General features: G+C 35.8%; 1 pseudogene; it reads right to left on the bottom strand.

Moving 5' to 3' along the window:
* Nucleotides 1–5,697: 5,697 nt before the first annotated feature.
* On the bottom strand, nt 5,698–18,147 carry LOC137031801 (NLR family CARD domain-containing protein 3-like; annotated as a pseudogene).
* Nucleotides 18,148–18,334: the final 187 nt, after the last annotated feature.

Below are 18,334 nucleotides of genomic sequence, written 5' to 3'. Positions count from 1 at the left end.
TAGGTTACATGAACTTATGGTAATTTATATTACATATAGGCCTATATTATGTCATAAACTCCTCAAATGGCATCTGTGTTTGATGATGTTGTTGCAAAGTGTTCCAAATTCATGCAGGTGAAGTGGACTTAAATAGATATCCCATGCTCAGGTAGTAGGGAGCAGTGAACACTACATAGGTAGGGACCCTTACAAAAAAAAATATATATTTCCTTATGAATGAATATAGCCTATTAAACTATTTCACTGTATCCTATATTGAAAATATACATAATAATATATTGTGTAAATATATTACTATATATTGAATACTACATAAGGAATTTCTGCTTTTCATTTATTGAAAAATGTGGCAATATATTTACTAATATATCATAATGAAATATTATATTCGGTAATAGGCTACACTTCCTACCATATAGATGTATGTGATCAGATATGGTATTGCATGTGCAAAAATATATTACACACACACACACACACACACACACATATATATATATAATTCCTTACATTTCTATAGCGCTTTTACATATGGAAGGGGGAATCTCCTCAATCACCACCAATGGTGGTATAATATATATATTTTCCCCCTTATTTATCAGTTTTTTGACATTACACATTTTAGCACAGAAGCCGAAAATACTTTTGTGACTGTTGTCATGTCATAAGCTGTTATTAGATTACTGTGTGAATTGTTTATTTGTGGATGTCCCAATCTACAGAGCACCCAAAGGACATGGTGGAAAAATATGGGAAAGGAGAACAATTTTTTTTTCAAGCTTTTGTGTTCCCTCGCAAAACCTTTTGCACCCTCTCACAAACTTTTGCATTCTCTCACAAAGACATTTGCATGTGTTCGCAAAACCTGTTGTGAGCTCGGACAAACACTTCCTGTTTAATTTCCCCACGGCAGTGCTTCAGAGAGCTCTGTACATTAACAGTGGAGTGCTAATAGAGTTTTATTTTGAACTTAGACTTAAGTATAAAGAAATATGTTCAATGTTTAGCTCAAAGCACGGTTTTGATGTAAGTGAAAGACACTTGAACTGGTTAAGTTCGGTAAAGTTGGCAACATATTCATAGATTCAAATTTCCCGGATCAATAACTCGTGAGCTAAACATTGTTAAAACACTTATAACACCTCTTTACATTCGTAGTAAGATAGGCTCCTCAAAACGAGCCTTCCTTTTGCACTGGACAGAATACATTGATCTATATGGCATGCGCAGGCAGCTGAAGGGCATTTTGCATATCATGGTTTCTTTTATTATGAAAACCCAGTTCATGCACTGATACCCTATACATGCATCATATATTGCAGTCGTTTTCAGTTGCCTCAAAATAGCAACACACCAAACGAATGTTTAAATCAAAATATTGATGTACAAAAGGACATAGTGCATGACACTAACCAATGTTACATTGACTGAAGAACACTTATCAAGTAGGCTTATACTTACATGATACTTTATTGATTTTCAAACAATTCTTCAAAACAATGCAACTATCAAACTTTTTACAGTAAAGCTCACAACAGTAAAATTATCATTTTTTGAGTGTATATTGAGAGGGCTTTTTTTTTTTTTTTGAAGATTTCAAAAGGCAAGTGATAGCAAAAGATAAGCTTAATGAAAAATGGACAAACTCCAATACTACAGATAAAATATGCAGCATTTTTAGGAGCTGTGATATAGCATGAGTGAAACAATATGTCATTTATGAATAACTTTCTGCACGTTGCCTGCTCAAGTTTTATTGGCACCCATAAAGCATCCCAGCAAACAAGTCTGGATCTGTCACTAGACAACAGTTTTACTTTTTGAGTCTCAACAGCAGCATGATCACAGGTGCAGCACTCAGTATCCAGCAGGAGAGCCGTAATTCCTGTGGTCGGATTCAGCACAGATTTTGTCCCCGTCGTACGACCGCCTGGACCACTGATAATGTTTTTGAAGTATAACATGTGTTTTGAATTATATTATGATTCTTCTGCTTCAAGCCATCAATTACACGCTGCAAACATAAATACAACACAGAGAGAAAATTAGTATAATTATCACTTTTCTGTTTTTGTGAATCTAATTTAGATGACAAACTTTTGCATCCATCCATAATAATAAAAAAAAATCTATTTGGATCCAGGGGGTTGGCTAAACATAAGTTTTATGTAATTGAATTACATATAAAATTTCCATCCATTTGGATTACATTTTTACATAAACAAACTAATAAACTTAATGTGATTCATATTTGTAAGTCATATGTAAATGAAATAGCTAAGATTTATCTAATAGTATGCGGAAAAATGCCCAGGTTATACAACACTGCTTAGTGTTCACGTGTTTGCGCACTACTGCATTAAAGTACCATTGAAGCAGTGTCAGAGTTAATGAGATAATTAAGTGATAAATTGAGTGATGATTGACCATTATTGAAGACACCTGATGATAACAAGCAGAATCACCAAAGGAGAAAATCACAATTTTTAAGCCACCATCGTGGAGATGAGTGTTTGCTTTAGTTGGGCTCTTGACCCTTGACTATTTAATATTAGGTTTTGTTTGGGCTGTTATAACAGCTAGTCAAGCAAAGAGAAATGATGATCAGTTGGTGTTGGTTATGTTTTCACATCATCATTATTTGTGTGAATAACTGAACTAATTTAGAGCTCAATCTCTGAGATAAATTAACATGATTGATTGCAGCAGCACTGTGATTCAATATATCCAAAGTTATTCTCAAAAGTTGTTCAGAATAAAAAAAAGATATAAAAGCTTTTCTGTTAGGCACACACAGACATCAAGAATCAGCCTGTGAATCTCAACGACGGTGACAAGCAACATAATCTGATAAACAGATAAACTCTGAACATTAGAAAACAAGCTACTAAAAAGTCACTTAAAAACAGAAAAAAAATAGTGACAATAAAAGAAATTACTAAGACAATTCAGCTCATAATTTATTCATGCAGCAATGCATGATGGGAGCCATGGATGGATTTTGATTGGTGGCTCCCAGAATGCAACATGCTTTTTGATGGTCACCATTGTTGAGATTCACAGACTGATTCTTGATGTCTGTGTCTCTAAACACATTACCTTTTTTTTTTTTTTTTTGATCAGAACTTTTGAGAGATTTTTCAGATTATGTTGTTGTAAAAAGCTGATCTTCTACTGTAGAATCACAGTGCTGCTGTAATCAATAATGTAAATCTAACTCAGAGATTGGGCTCTAAATGAGTTCAGTGATTCAGATCAAATAATGATTATGTGAAAACATAACCAACACCACCTGATCATCTTTTCTGTTTGTTTGACTAGCTGTTACAACAGCCCAAACAAAAACTAATATTAAATAGTCAAGGGTCAAGAGCCCAACTAAAGCAAACCCTCATCTCCACGATGGTGGCTTAAAAATTGTGATTTTCTCCTTTGGTGATTCTGCTTGTTATCATCAGGTGTCTTCAATAATGGTCAATCATCACTCAATTAATCACTTAATTATCTCATTAACTCTGACACATGCTTCAATGGTACTTTAACTCAGTAGTGCGCAAACACATGAACACTAAGCAGTGTTATATAGACTGGGCATACTATTAGATAAATCTTACCTATTTCATTTACATATGACTTACAAATATGAATCACATTAAGTTTATTAGTTTGTTTATGTAAAAACTATGTAATCCAAATGGATGGAAATTTTATATGTAATTCAATTACATAAAACATGTTTAGCCTGAAATATTTTTTTGAGTGTATGAAGCAAACCAATGGGTTTTGTAACAAAAATATCCATATTTAAAACTGTATAAAGTAAAATAACTAGCTTCCAGCAGACGGCTGTATGGAAGAGTAACCTCTGACTTGACACATGCGCAATGATGAACGCGGACGCACAGAGGAGAGAGCAAAACAAAACACCGGTCATGAATTAGAAGTCTAAAACGAGACATTTTAAAGGTAAAATGTTGGCGGATTTCAATATAAGAGAAGAGGAGCTTGAGTTTGTTGCACAAGCCCTATTTGTTTAAACAGCGTCTAAGCTTACACTACTCCTACATCCTCCGTCATACATCGCTTCAGGGGTTACTCTTTTGGCGCAAGTTCACTTGCACAGTATGCGTACGGTCGTCTGGCAGAAACTAGTTAGATTATAAAGTTTTATATTTTTCTTACAGAAACCCATCGCTTCTTTTCAGAAGGCCTTTATTAACCCTCCTGGAGTCTAAAAATCTACTGATTTGCCTTCCTCGGTCAGAGGACATTGACAGACTTAACGACTGCCTCTGACTTTCTTGCTTGTCAAAAAATAAGAACAGGAGCATGAACTTAGAAGTGTAGAACTCACAAAACATTCAACTGTAGTTCATGCAGTAATCTCACCATATGAAGGTGCATGAGTTATTTGTTTCCTCTGGGCTATGAAGTCTCAAATAATAGCAAACATGTTGAAAGTTGCCCGAAAGGCAATGTTTCTACTCACTCTCTGACAACTTTCAACATGTCTGATATTATTAGAGCTGGTTGGTAGGGAATTCAGTCCTTTCAGTGCTCAATAACTAAAACTGGATGTGTTAGATCGGACCATGATTATTTGAATTTTGAGATGTGAGTTATGTATTAATTAAGCATGGAACAGATTGATTGTGATATTAATTCAGCTACATGAAGTTAATTTGATTAACTGATCCAAATATTTATAATTGATTATAACGAGTTATGATTAATTATTCATATTTTCCTTTTGATCTAATTTGCTACAGTATTAATACGTAACTTTCAAAGACACAAATCATTTTTGTATGTTTGGATAGGTACTGAAACGTTCATATTGGCAGCAGGTAACAGTCAATGCGCGTTGATTTCAGCGCCATAAATTATGTTGTAACGCTTCTCAAAGGCGCAACTTTCAAATTTGAATCATAACAGGCTTTGAGTGTGACAGTCAATGCTGAAAATGAAGATGAAGATCGCTGGATAAAGGGCTGAATTTGGATCTGTTCTTTGCAAACATATGGATTCTAAAGATTTGCAGTACAGCGAACAAGTAAAATTGATGTGATTTGTGAATTTATGTTTTATTTTATATAAAGTTTATTTACGCTTGAAATACAGGCTAATGATTAGTGTTTTAAATCCCATGTAAAGAAGAACAGCAGCTCATTTTTATGTCACTGCATAGTTACATGAAGAATAAGTTCTGAATTTACCACAAAATGTGCGTCTGTTTAATCAGCCATACAGTAGTTAACAGGTTTACAGCCTTGAAATGGCGTCTCTTCTTCCTGCTCTTTTACTTTCGTTTGTACTTGGTTTAGGTGTGTCTTATTTTCTTACAACTCCACTATGAATAGTAAACTCCCTCTAGTGGCGTAGGGCATCATCACAGGTCGAGCGGGACTGTAGTCAGATGTGTGTGTGTTGCTTTCTTGTTTTACCTGTTTACAACAGTGCTGAACAGGATATCAGTGTGTCAGTCGTTTCTCTCACGTGCTTTAAACACACACTGAATCAATGCATCATCTCAGTGTGTAGTGTCTGAATCTCTCAGTCTTAATCTGAACTTTATAGATGTAACATGACAGACAGTCAATGTGATTCACCATGAGTAAAGATTTATTGAAGAAAACCAATAACCCAGTGTTACACTGTGCAGATGCTACAGTAAAGAGACGATTTCACCCTAAAGTTACTTTTGCTAATACAACCTAATGAAGTCAGCTTATTTCAATCATGTACATTTATATTTTGCCATTAATTGTAACTTAAATTTAGCTTATTCATATTTAGCTTACCTGGCAAAATATTTCGACAAATACAAAATACAGGAAAAAGAAATATAAAATATAAGAAATATAAAAGATATAAACAGAAAAAAAAAAAAAAATATATATATATATATATATATGTAACATTACATGTCAAGGTGGCAACAAAGCAAAATTAAACATATGGATTGCTCAGAACTGTAGTTTGGTGACATGCAGTGGGACAGAGCTCTTCTGGGATCACAAAGGGAAAGAGATGTTACTCCAAAAGCAGTCTAGGAAATCCTGGAATCACTTATGGCATCTAAAACATCAAAAATCATCCTCCAGCATTTCTTCTCCCATGAGTCCAAACTCAATATACTCAAGCTTTACTCTAACTAACTCTAGCATTCATTTAATGTCGACATCCCAATAGCCATCTTCATCAAAACAGAGACTTTTTTGTGTGTATCTTTGTATACACTCACACACACACACACACACACACACACACACACACACACACACACACACACACACACACACCTTTATTTTTAAATGCATCTTGTGTTAACAAATTTGGTCAACATTTAGACGTACACTAGCAAGTAGATGCTCTAAATGTTAGATTTCAAGCAACAGAACAGTTTGTGTGTCTCAGTTGTTTCTCACAGCGGGTTTTGTAATCTGACACAGAGACAGTGAGGAATCAAACACCCCAAATCCAGCATAGAGGGGTTCAGTGAATGTGGTGTTGAATGCGTGTAAGTGTGTGAGTGTGTGTGTGTCAGAGACGCTGAAGAAGGACAGAGTGCCGGCCGACACGTCCACATACACTCCTACTCTGTTAGAAAAGGGTGATGGGACAGGTACGGATTTGTTCACATTATTGTGCCAGGAAGTGAATCCCTCGGTGGAACAGTACAGACTCCAGGATTTGTCACCGCATCCAAACCAAGTGTCATTCCCTCCTTTCCTGCTGATTTCTTTATATGTCACTGCTATATCTGCCTTAAATCCAGTCCATTCAACCTCCCAGTAACAGCGTCCAGTCAGTCTCTCTCGACACAGAACCTGCTCAAAGCCATCAAATCTCTCTGGATGATCGGGATACGGCTGCTTCTCCTTAACATATGTTGCTTTTCTGTTCCCCTCAGACAGGATGAGTTGAGTGTGTGCTGTGTTTGGATCCAGTGTGAGATCACAGGCATCTGAACACAAGAAAAGAGAAAAAAGAGGAGGTGTGTAAATACAACTGAAGTGTATGCACTGTGTCTATTTAGATAGGTAAGTAAATATGCGTGTGTGTGTGTGTGTGTGTGTATGAGAGAGAGAGAGAGAGAGACCTACACTTTCTCAGTCCTGGTGTGATTCTAAAAGGGTCTCCATGATCCAAACTAGAAAGAGACAAATAAAACCACAAATGATAAATGCTTCATTAAAAGTGTGCAAGAAAATGCAAAAATATCAGTGAGCACATTAAAATGAATGAATAATGATTTCTTCAAACAAGTCACTCAAATAGGGAAGACAGAAGCCAGATACAGAAAGAAACATTAATAATAATAAAGTTTAACATCTACAGAGCTCCAAAGACAGATCAGCTCAAAAACCAACAGCAGCCATAAGAGACTGAAAATAAAGAACAAATGACTAAACACACAACTAAGGCCCTGTTTCCACCTGGCATTAACCCTCTGGAGTCTGAGGCTGATTTGGGGCCTGGAGAACTTTTGACATGCCCTGACATTTGTGCTTTTTTCAGTTGTTCATAAACATATTAATGGAAAAAGTGTCATTACACTGTATTCAACACAAACTAGGCTACAATAATATGTGAGGAACATGTATGTACATGTTTGTGTTTTTGAAGGAATAACATTTATGCGTGGTTGTTGAAAAAACAAAAAACTTAAGTCACTGAAATAAGGCCAAAAAAAGTATAATAAATCTGTGTTCATAAGACTTTAGGGTATTGGAGGTTGTAGACTAGAGTTTTTGCTTCAAAATTATGTAAAAATTATGCTGCCTACTCCTTCATATTTAACAATATATTGATTTAGTTTTTGTAAGACACTTTTTGCCAAGAAACACAGTATGCAAGGAGGCGTGAATCACCACTGAAAATGGGCCATTCTCACCTGAGAAGACAAAAGAATTGGATAGTAATGAGCTGAAATGACTTGCATATTAATGAGGCATTTCAGTCAGGTAGGCTGTGAAAAAAAACCTTCTGTGATGTCTCAAGCTCATTATGATATATGAAACATACAGAAAAATATTATTACAATATAAAGTAATGGTTTTATATTATACTTTAAAATATAATGTATTTCTGTGATGCAAAGAGTCTGAATATAGGCTTTTAGTTTAAAAGCATGCACATTTGGAGAAATATTGGATTCTCATATGCTTATGTCAATTTTCTATACAGAGGAGTTATTTTTATTTAATATTCACTGTCATTACTATGAGCGCTGGTGTTTTCAATTCATCCTTGAAGTCGGAGGGCGCTCTGTGCATTTTAGTCCACAAATTCATCTAAAAGAAGAAGAGGCTATTCCATGAATGGAGTTTCCAATACATACAGCAGCAGGAGGGCGCTAAAGAAACAAAAACTCATCTAAACTTCATCTGTAGAAGACAAGTAAACAGGAAGTAACTGCATGTCTTCTAGAGATCGCTAACCATGACTTTTACATCCAGATAAACACTTTTCAAGACAATAAATACACGATTGAGATAATAAATGCATGTATTGACTGAATTAGCGTCTGAATAGCGCTGGCTCCGTGGGCGTGGCCGCATTAGCAGATAATGAGCTGAATCACGGATTTCTGACATGGCTCTCTTTTCATACAGATTACATAAACAAAGAAGGTTTGTTTTCGATTTGACTTACATGATTTAAAACCTGACATCTTAACGTTTTTTTAGACATAAGTGTAATTTTTTTGTCATTAGTATTCACTAAGTTACAGTTCATTTTCTGAGAACTATCAGATTGGAGTTCGTTCAGAGGGAGAGGAGAAATCACGCATCATGTTAGTTTTCTTTATTTTACAAAAAGCACAAAATTCTGTTTTTACTCTGAGTGTACACAAATGAAAGAAGATATTCCACAGATTAAAATGGTGTATAACTCTTAATTGTATGTGCAACATTGACGGAGTATTTTGAGTCTCTTTCACACTGATAAGAAAAAAACCACGGTGGTATCGCCGGCGATACCGTCAGACCTCAGAGTGTTAAGATGCATTTTGGTCGATCGGATCACAAATGGACGAGGGAGACACATACCCGTTTCCACCTGTTATTTTAATCCATCTCATTTGTCCACTTACAACCACTTCAGTCCTTATTTGTTCGAGGGGAGGGTCTATGGGCGGGTAAATGTATGTTTTTTTTTTTCAGATGCGCTTTAATGTTTACGCGTTTGGTCAGTAGGCAGTGAGTAGGCGGTTTTTAGTGGCTGTTTGAACACATTCGACCACACGAGCATCTATACTATGAAAGCGATCTGTTGTAATGCGTTTTCAACTACCTCTGGAAATGGTCAATAGCGGACAAGCTCAAAACCTTTTATACCGCATTTGCACCTGTATTCAATGTCGTCCACTTGTGATCTGATCGACCAAAACGCATCTGTTTGGGTTGCATTTGTTTGGGTTGATTTCAAATATCAATCGTTTAAAATTCGCTTACTGCACTTTTAGTCTAAAATGCCAAAATGCAATTAACCTGCCTTAAAATTCCCTATGTGTGCAAAAGCGCATAACTTCTAGGTCTACCATCTCTCCTTCACTCGCTCTTTCAGTGGTCCATTGGTTGCCAGGTGTTCATACCAAGGATTAACACACATTGGTAAAAGAATGTTTTTTTTTGTTTGTTTTTTTTTTGTCTACAGATAAGGTTTTTTGGTGGCCACGGTACATTTTATACATATATAGTATAACTTTGTATTTTTCCCGCAACTGCATTTTCCAAATAGCCCAATTGTGCGTAAAACCGCAACCCTGGCAACACTGTCTGAAGGCTTATTCTCATTCCATAGTAGTCAGCACTCTTTCTCTCTGCTGCCACCAACTGTAAGCCTGAGGAAGATGCCACAATGACTGAAATTAAAAGATTCACATTACTGTTTTTTTATCAATATATACATTTCAGAATATCAATTTTAGATTTCAAAACATTCCTTTTGCAAATACAGCAATACTCTAGTGCTATTTTTGCATGAAAACGAAGCCCAACAATAGATGTATGATCCACACAGATATCTGATCTCACCATCATTAATTTTGGATTGCACATAAAGAAAGAAGAAAACAGACTATAGCCAAAATCTATAAGAACTGTGGCAACGTAAAGATGCTGAAACAGCCAAGCTACAAATTTCCTGAAGAACTGTGCACACAAGTTTTGGTACTGTTTTTAAGACAAAGTGGTCACACCAAAATTTGATTAAATTCAACTTATTTCACCCAACTGATGTTAGCAGTATTAGTAATCTTGCGTGAAACTCCTTTGATACATACTCAAGTTTCTCCAGGGAGCAGTTTGGATCATTGAGTTTGTCATTGAGCAGCTTGACTCCTGATTCTCCTGGGTGATTGTAGCTCAGATCCAGCTCTTTCAGGTGTGAGGGGTTTAAACTCAGAGCTGAAGACACATAACCACAGCCTTCAACTGTCACCATACAGCCAGACAGCCTATAAAGACACATACACAGTGAGATACTATAAAACACACATTGGCAGTCAGACAACCTACAAAGATAAATTAGATCTATCTATCTATCTATATAGAGAAAAAAAGATATCCAAATATAAATATGGAGAGGATCTGATTAAAGACATAATAGGTGCTGAAATAATCAATTAATTTTATTTCTAGGCCATTCAATTTAACACTCACTGGGCAGTAAAGTCGTCGACGCCTTTGCTTGCTTTTTTTTTCTTATCAGTGCAAAAGAGACTCGAAATACTTCATGGTCATACAAACAAGAGTTATACATTATTAAAAACTGTGAAATGTCTTCTTTTATTTGTGTACACTCACAGTAAAAACAAAATGTTGTGCTTTTTGCAAAATAAAGAAAACTAAGTTGATGCGCGAGCTGCAGTCTCTTTCTCAATGAAGTCTTCTGATAGTCCTCAGAAAATTAACTGTAACTTAGTGAATGCTAATCACACAAACATGAGACATATAGCTAAAGAAACTTTGAAATGTCAGGTTTTGAATAATGTAAGTCAAATCAAAAACAAATAGTCTCTGTTTGTGTACTCTGCTTGAAATGAGAGAGATGTCAGACGTTTGTGAGTCAGCTCATTATCCGCTAATGTGGCCACGCCCACGGAGCGCACACTCTATTCAAACACAAATTCTGAGGCGATCCAGGCATGCAACAGACTGAATGCCTGCATCAGCTCGAAAAAATGTATCAAGCTTAGTCAGATTCATAAACATCATTTTGAGACGCAGTGAGGAATAATTCTGGAAGAATTTACTTAAGAGGAAGAGCACGACTTTCATTTTGAAGATCAACTAGATCAAGCCGATGATTGTGAACGCTGTTTTTTTTTTTTTTATTCTTAAGTTCTTTATTCTAATCGCAATATATTGTCTGTGAATATTAAACTGTAAAAAGATTGTTTAAATATGAATCCTGCAAGTTTTGTGTATCGCAGTGTGAATTAATGGGGCAGATTGATGCACAGTTTCGTTTACTACACATAATTTACATTAGTAAATCGCCATATTGGCTATTCCCAAACTATATTGCAATATTGAGATCGACTGAAATACGTAATGAATACTGAAATAAAATGTGTTTGCAATGTATTAAACTGCACATTAACATTTAGGCTCAATATTGTAACAAATATAATATATATAATACGTTGCATCACAGAAATACATCATATTTTAAAGAATTTCAAAATAGAAAACAATTATTTTAAATTGTAATAATATTTCACAGTATTGCTGTTTTTTTCTGTATTTTTGATCAAATAAATGCAGGCTTGATAAGCATGAGCCTTCTTTCAAAAACATTAAAAATAATATGTGTCCAATCTTTTGATCAGTACTGTAATTTAAAATATAAAAGGCTATGCAAAATTTTCTTCACATGATGTGCAAAAATATGTGCATGCATGACATCACAAAAATTGTGTTTTCTGTTAAGAGTGGACATTGTATTAATTTTAATACAATAGTTGATATGATCCTATTATCAGCATGCTCACATAGGGCTTTTTTCTTTTATCTCACAGATTTGATAATTATAGTAACCATATATTATCCCACATTGGACTGCATGCATATGATACTGAGATCACTAACTGGAAGGAAAGTGACAGCAGGAAAGTGTTTTTTTTTTTTTTTTCTTCTTTCTTTCCTTTTTTTTCTCCAATGCAGAAACACCAAATGCCAGGTATGTGATGTTCACATATATCTTTGAACAGGATTTATTTCCAGGTATAACTGTGTACTCAAAATATGCAAAAAAGTACACATTTCTTTAGCCAATGCATTCTTTGTAAGTTCACTCAGTCACATTCTTCATGAATGGCTCATTATGCAGCTCATTAGGGGCAGGGTCTTAATCTCCTCAGGTGTGAATCACAGCATTATTCATGAAGATTCACAAGATTCTGGGCATACAAAATATCAAAGATCAAATCTTACACACCTCAGTATCTCCAGCTGACAGTTTGGAGTCTCAGATGGAGTCTCTTCAGTCCATCTGAGAGCAGCTTCACTCCTGAATCATGTAGGTCATTGTTACTCAGTTCCAGCTCTCTCAGGACAGAGTTTGAGGATTTAAGAGCTGATGTTATAATTTCACAATCCTGAGCAGTGAGATTACAGCCAGCAAAACTGAATGAAAGAAGAAGAGATCCAAATTAAATTCTTAACCTCATCCTACAACTGGTATTTCAATAATATTGACTTCATTCTTATAAAAGAGCTTATAAAAATGAGCAAATAACACTCAAGATGTATTAGTCTGCACAACAAATAGAAATAGTAATTCCATGTAGAAAGGACTGTTCATTGTAACACATGAATAAACACTCACAGAGCTTTCCTGCAGTTGATCACAGCTGGTACCAGTCTTCTTCTCCCCTCATCTGATGTGTTGTATTTCTTGAGGTCCAGCTCATCCAGCACCTCCTCTGACATCTGAAGCATGTAGGCGATTGCTGAGCAGTGAGCAGGAGAGAGTTTCTTCTCTGAGTGTTTGTTTGATTTCACAAACTCCTGAATCTCTCTGGACAAAGTCTGATCTTTGACTTCCAGCAGACAGAGGAACAGATTGATGGATCTTTCAGTGGAGAGTCCATGTCCATCTTTGATCTTCGCTTTAATGTACTGTGTGGTTTCTCTGATGCTTTCTAAGCTGTTCTCTGTGTGTGTCAGTAGATCCTGTAAGAGTCTCTGATTGGACTCCAGTGAGATGCCCAGCAGGAACCGCAGGAACAGATCCAGCTGTCCATTCTCAGTCTTAACGGCTTTATCTACTGCTCCTTTAAGCAGATTTTCTAATGAAGCAAAATTATTCAGTTCCTCCATAGTTGTATTCACATGGTAGTAAAACACATAGAAAGCAGCAAGAAACTCCTGAACACTCAAATGAATGAAGCTGTAGACTTTCCTCTGATGAATCACAGATTCTTCCCTAAAGATCTCAGTGCAAATCCCACAATACACTGCGGCGTCAGTGATGTCTATGCCGCTCTCTCTCTGGTCCTCCTCATAGAACATCACATTGCCCTTCATCAGCTGTTTGAAAGCCACTTCAGCAAGTTTCACAATCACTTCTCTGTTGGACTGCATGAGTTTCTCTGGATCTCTTTCTTCATACTTCTGATTCCTCATGTTGATCTGAATCAGCAGGAAGTGGATATACATTTCAGTCAGAGTTTGAGGGATTTCTGCACTCAGATCTTCTTCCAGAAGCTTTTGAAGCACAGTGGATGAGATCCAGCAGAAGACAGGTATGTGGCACATGATGTGGAGGCTTCGTGCTCTTTTGATGTGTGAGATGATTCTGCTGGCTTGATGCTCGTCACTGACTCTCTTCCTGAAATATTCCGCCTTCTGAGGCTCATTAAATCCCTGAATCTCTGTCAGCCGGTTGACATATTTGGAGGGGATCTGATTGGCTGCTGCTGGTCTGGAGGTGATCCAGATGAGAGCAGAGGGAAGTAGCTCTCCTCTAATGAGGTTTGACATCAACACACCCACAGATGAAGTGTCAATCACATCAGCAACTTTCTGAGTATCTGAAAACATCAATGGTATTCTGCTTTCATCCAGACCATCAAAGATGAACACAACTTTACACTCCTCATAAATCTTTGAGTCCAGATCTTGAAGTTCAGGATGAAAGTCCAGCAGAAGTCTGTGAAGACTGTACTGATGATCTCGGATCAAGTTCAGCTCTCGAAATGGAAGCACAAACATGAAATCTACATCCTGATTGGCTTTTCCCTCGGCCCAGTCCAGAATGAACTTCTGCACAGAGACGGTTTTTCCGATTCCAGCGATGCCTTTAGTAAGAACAGTCTTGATTTGGTCTTTCTCCTCACATCCTGGTTCAGGTGAAGCTTTAAAGATGTCATTGCAGTAGATTGGAGTGTCTTGTAAGTGTGGTGTTCTGGCTGTTTTTTCCATCTGTAAAACCTCATGTTCTTCATTCACTCCTCTCTCTCCCTCTATGATGTAGAGCTGTGTGTAGATTCGGTTCAGGAGGGTTTCATTCCCTTGCCGTTTGATTCCCTCATATAATCTCTCATAATTGCTCTTCATGCTGGTTTTGTGTTGGTCTTTGACTCTCTGCAGGTCTCCAGTCTTCAGTAAGTGTGACTGCAGGACTGTTGAAAAATCTCCCTCCATCTCCTTACTGTTGAAAAATAATCATATGTTGCATATTTTGGATTATACTTAGTGTTAGTTGATTAGATTTGTTAAATCAATATTACACTGATATTCACTACAGTAAATTAATAAATGTTTATACTAACGAAGGGTCAGAGGTCACTGGTCCATCACTGAAGTTATGGGATTGCATCATGAATCTATTACTCTTCGCAAACACAATACCGTGTTGTAGAGAATTTGCCCTCTGTCTCTTCATCCTGGTATCTCTGACAAAAGACAAATAAAACAGTATTTCAAACCTCTCCATTTTTAAAAGTCTGCTGTTTGTCTTTCAGTCTCTTGTCTGAAGCACAGGCTACTGTCTATAACTTAAACCCACCTTTGATAACATTTTTATTTATATATTTATCAGAACCTTCTATCTAAAGCAATTTAGAAATAAGAACACAACAAAGTGTTTCATCCTAAAGTGGCAGTAACATGAGAAGATTGATCAGAGGAGTAACGGTTAGAAATTAAATTAATAAATAGTGAAAGTAAAAAGAATTTGTTTTAAATAAAATAGTGACAGACAGATTAACAGGATTCACTCGAAAGCTCATGGAAAATATTCTTCTTAATAGATTACAAGGGAATCAGCATTTTGAGTAGGTTTGGGAAGATCATCCCAACAGTGACAATGAACGTTCAGGAAAGGGATTTTTTGTCTCTGTGTGATGATGGTACCATGAGACATGCTCACTCATCAACCACAGGCTTCTGGAATGCATTGTACATTATTTGAATAAAAGCATCTGTCAATGAAGAAAATGGCCAGTGTCTTACCTGGAGTCAGAAGACACTGTTGCATCACTGAATCCAGAGGGTAGATTCATCATGGATTGATCACTCTGCATAGACACGCAGCTCAATTCAGGAGATGAATAACTCATTTCAGAGACAGTGCCCTTCTTCTTTTCCTTTTTATGGAAACTCATTTTAGTATCCTACTCGTGTTTCTCAAAAAAGTGTTGCACTTGGCAGACCTTTAATATAGAAAGAAAGTTTTAAAAAGATAGTTTAAAAAATTAAATAGACAGACAAACATAAAATGACGTTATTCCATAAGAGTGAGTAAAAGATGACAGTTTTCATTTTTGGGTGAAATATCAGCTTGCACCATTGTTTTTTTGTACGAGAAGACATGGCAGAATGCAGTGACAGTGCACAGGAGATTGTCAGCCTCCTAAGAGGACCAAATCTGAAGGTCTGGTCATATTCTGGCTTTTACAAAAGTCCTGAGGGAAACTTAATCAAGGATGGTCATGCTGTCTGCAGAACATGCAAAAAGAGACTCGCTGCAAAGGGAGGACACATTTCAAATCATCTTCGTGACCACTCACTGTTGTATAGTGAACCAAGGTAAATTAACTTTTACCTCAATACCAACACTAAGTTGGAGAAATAAATAATTGGACACAAAATATTGTTTTCATTTGAAATATTTTCTTATCTCACTTGTAATTACTGTGAAGTTTCCGCTAAGAAAAGTTTGCAGCAAGTGGCTTTGAGCCAAGACGAGCGAACAAGTTCAATTCATATTCATATGCATTCTGTGTTCTCACTCAGGCCTGGTTTCAGAATCACTGAGAATGCCTTGGAGATAAGAGAGGGAGCTCCACTGAAGTACAGATGTAATCTATAAGCAATGGCTCTATAACTACAATAACACATAGAAATGCACTGATTTTTTTTTTCTTAATCAATTTTACAAGATTAAGTCTAGAAGTCATTACATTTGCAAATATTTATCCAACACCATTAAAAAAAATATTACTAAGACATTAAAATGTTGCTGAATACCTATAACAAATGAACTATCTTCCTATTTTATTTAACCATTTGAAAATGTTTTAAAATAAATAATTAATACTACTATTTATTTTTTTAATGCTAATAATTATCAATCTTAATATTAATATTCATGCATGTAGCCTTAAAATATATATATATTTTTAAATTAATATGTTCATCTGCATTTACACTGCAAATACAGAAACTAAATGCAAATACAAAACAAATCTGATTGGCCATTGCGTTGCTCAACTCTGCAAAAACACATGGTTATTATTCAGCACAGTTGTACAGTGTACTGTGCTGAATGCAAATAACTTATATTCAAATTCAGCACATAAATAGCTTCCGCTTTTACCTACTTGGGTAAAGTTGGTTTTATATTCGCACATTCGGACATCCGTATTCAATAGCCTTGTTAATCACACTACATTGGACATTCAGTGGACATTCACAAGAAAATATGCCATTAAAACAATACTTGCCTATTTTGATCGAAAAATGTTGTAAGTTGACAATCGTTGGTTGTCAATATCATGTCGCTGCTTAAAATTCGCAAACATTAATTTATTGCACATTTATTGGAAAGTCTGAATTTATCAGAGGTCCGAATGTGCGAATATAAAACCAACTTTGCCCAAGTCTTTTACCTGTAATGCATATGTAAATATTGATATAACAACCATTGCGTGTCGTGTTTTTTTTTCCTTGTTTGTGCAGCAGAAACAACAATCATATGATCACTGATGTTGCGTCTGATTACAGTAGTAAAATAACTACATTAAAAAGTGTCCTAATAGAGATCTTTTCACACGCGATCTACACATATAAGGATATTAACCAGTATTTATTTTTTAAAATATGGTGTAGGCTATTGATCTAAGCGAAGTAAATCTGAATGCGTATCAGAATTCACCTGTCGACAGACGGGACAGTTTCTGGATCTACTCGAGGTCCAGTGATCACTGATGCACTGACGACAGAAACTGTGTCCACAGCTCAATAACACAGGATCACTGAAGAGTTCAATGCATACAGGACACGACAGCTCACCCACCAGAGAGGCAGCCATGAAGAAGGAAAAGAAAGAAAGAAAGAAAGAAAGACCTAAGAAACAACTGAGAGAAAGAGAAAACAAACAAGGAGCTCGAGCAAAAGTCATTCTTATGCTCAGCCTTCTATTTTTATGAGGAGTTAGAAAGGTGAATAAAGACTGGAAAAAAAAAAATCTTTATGTAAAACCTCCTGTTTTTTGTTCACTCAACTTCACTTCACTTTGAGGAACTAATTTCCAGTGACTTTTTAAAGTTGTAATTACTTCAAATATTAAGTATTTTCAGCGTGACAAATTTAATTTAAACTTACAGTTCAATAGTTTTCAATACGTTAATGTTAATGTTCATGTAACTTAAAGTGGCTTATTTTTTTGTTTCACCAATAAATAATTATTTTATTTAAATTGTTCTTTTATGTCAATTGTAAATAATTATTTTATTTCAAATGTTTCAGCCATGTTTCATTGAGATTTTTCATTTAAATTCATGTCTACTGCAGATAATAATTGATCTTATGTCAGCCACTGAAACATCAACTGCAAATCCAATCAATGACATTTAACTAAGAAATAAGTCAAATTAGGTTAAATGAACTGTGTGCTGTGTATTGAAAACTTGTAAAAACTTTACAAGTTCAAATAACTATATTTGTCAAATTGAAAATACTTAAAAGACATGAAATTGAGGAGAGCAGACAGTGTGTGAGTGTGACGTCTGTCCACAGACACATGCTTTAAACACACACTAAATCACTGCATCATCTCATTGTTTAATGTTTACAAAAAGATGTGCAGATAA

The sequence above is a fragment of the Chanodichthys erythropterus genome, chromosome 12, assembly GCF_024489055.1.
Source record: "Chanodichthys erythropterus isolate Z2021 chromosome 12, ASM2448905v1, whole genome shotgun sequence".
Lineage (NCBI taxonomy): Eukaryota > Metazoa > Chordata > Actinopteri > Cypriniformes > Xenocyprididae > Chanodichthys > Chanodichthys erythropterus.
This window is presented reverse-complemented; position numbering and strand designations above follow the sequence as displayed.